The following is a 2,200-nucleotide window of genomic DNA, read 5'->3' as shown; positions in this document are numbered from 1 at the left end:
ATATAGTTATATCAGCAACTTTATTTTATAATGTTTTGAACATTTAAAATATTACATGGTAAAAACAGAAGCTGTTCTTCATATTAGTGACAAACGTTGGTGTTTTTTGATGAGTTACTTTCATTTTTGCTTCTACGTTTAATTAAAAATAAGTTTCAATTCTCAGCAGGTTTCTAAGGTTCTTCTACATATTAAAAAGTTGTTAAACATCTGAGTGGTGCACTACRGCTACTAGTGGTGAGAAAGTGTATTGCACCTCATTCAAAATCAATGCGGTCCCACGGCCCTCTGCGGCCCTCAGATAAAAACTGTTGTTATTTTGAGGCCCTCAAGGTGGCGCTCATGGGTTAAGAATCTCTGCTCTGCTGGGACCAACAGTCCTTGAAGCCCTCAGAGTCCTTCATTGCTTCAGGACTAAAAAGCATAAAAACATGGCCTCCTGCTCCCCTTGACACTGACTTCCTGTTACTTTCTGTATCGATTTAAAAATCTTACAGCTTATCTTTAAAATCTTTGATTATCTGGCTTATAAACGCTTCACAGACCTATCGATGTGGTCTTAGATCAGGTTTTCTCCGACGCAGCTCCCACTTTATGGAACTGCCAGCTTTCTGAATTCAGGCACATTGAGTCTCTGTAAAAAACACTTTGCAGCATTTGATATTTTTTAAATGTTTGTTGCAGAGACCATCCAGACGAAACTCTGTTTATACCTTTTTATAAAGTTACAGAAAACCTGAGCCAAATGTTCAGTGGTTCAAAAATAATTCACTGTAAACTCCCTGTGGCTCGGTGCAAGCCGCCCTGTTGCATTTACAACCAAAAAGCTAAATTAAAGTCTTATTTTCTAGATTTTGATTTGGAGTTCTGACCTGCGTTTTTCTTTTCCACATAGTATCCCTCTACAACACTGCGCCTCTTCTTCAATTATTCAAAACAATTGATTTCTCGGTACTCCTCTAAAGTTAAAGAGGCTTAAACGGAGAGCACAGTGCCCTTCTCGGCTCAGTTTACTCTCCAAGAATAGACCCGGGATGAAACTGTTGTTATTGCATCTCCCGTTCTGGCTCGGGAACTGGCCAGGTTGTAGCAGATTATTTGTTTTGACAGAGTGCCTGATGATAACCTGAGAGGAGGGGGCAGGAAATAAGAGCAGCACAAGGAAAAGGTCAGGAAAACATGACCAGGTGAGACAGAGCAGAGAGTAGGAAATGAAATGGTGCAGGAAGGAAACAACTGGAGAGAGAAACTCACAGAAGACAGAAGCTTTTAGAGAGAAAGAAAAAACTATCACAAAAAAAAAAAAACGCAAGATGATTTGATAACTACACTTTTTATTGATTTGTTCTCCTCCATGACGTTGAAATTACTTCTTGAAATCAATAGACGGCATAGCAACACAGCCAACGTCTCAAATTAATCATGTTAGGCTTAAAAAAGCTTAAATGTTGGGAATAACGAGCTGTAGGATTAAATAAATGTATCTGACTCAGCTCATCCCGTCTGCTCATATCCGTTCTGTCTCAGAAAAAAACCTCTGATAAGAATTTACAAATGGTTTCTTTTCTGGGTATTTTTGATGAAGAACATGAAACTACAGCATCATTTTCAGGGCCACTCTGACAAAAACAGACTTTTTATTACTATTATTTTAAAATTTGAAGTAAACACGTGATGTTTGGGCTTCTAAACTACAAGTTCAGCCTGACTTCTGTGTCAATCAGAGTAACGAGTCAAACAGTTAACTCTGTAATATTTGTCAGCTCGTTCTACAAAGATTCAAACACCGTCTGCTGTATGGAAGACTGCAGGTTTACTTTAAAGTCTCAACCATCAATACAGGAAGTGTCTCAGTTCATGGATCGCAGCAGACGTGGGCTGTGTCCAAAACGGCAGGACGGGTCCTACGAAGGTCGAATTTGTCGGCCGCATACGTCACAGCGCCGCGACGAAGGACGTCCAAAACCGAAGACTCCTCCGATGCGTCCGACAAATATGTCCTTCCTTTGGCCCGTATCGAAGGACAGGTGTGATGGATCCTTCCCGGCCCAGCATATCCCATAATGCTTTGCGGCCCGACTGGAGATTTTTTTATGCTAGTAATGGCGGACGAAGTGAGAGAAAAGAATACATTTTAAATAAAAGTATGGTGATTTAAAAATTAAAAAAAATTAGCGGTTGTAATTCTAATACTTTTATC

The 2,200-nt window shown here is 39.7% G+C and overlaps 1 protein-coding gene across 1 annotated transcript in view; it reads right to left on the bottom strand.

Annotated features, from left to right (window-relative positions):
- The window catches only part of ptprt (protein tyrosine phosphatase receptor type T), a gene marked incomplete in the record, with an annotated part of 388,491 nt that overhangs the window by 20,322 nt on the left and 365,969 nt on the right, over window positions 1-2,200 (bottom strand).

Source organism: Austrofundulus limnaeus, unplaced genomic scaffold (genome assembly GCF_001266775.1).
Source record: "Austrofundulus limnaeus strain Quisiro unplaced genomic scaffold, Austrofundulus_limnaeus-1.0 Scaffold127, whole genome shotgun sequence".
In the NCBI taxonomy this organism is placed as follows: Eukaryota; Metazoa; Chordata; class Actinopteri; order Cyprinodontiformes; family Rivulidae; genus Austrofundulus; species Austrofundulus limnaeus.
This window is presented reverse-complemented; position numbering and strand designations above follow the sequence as displayed.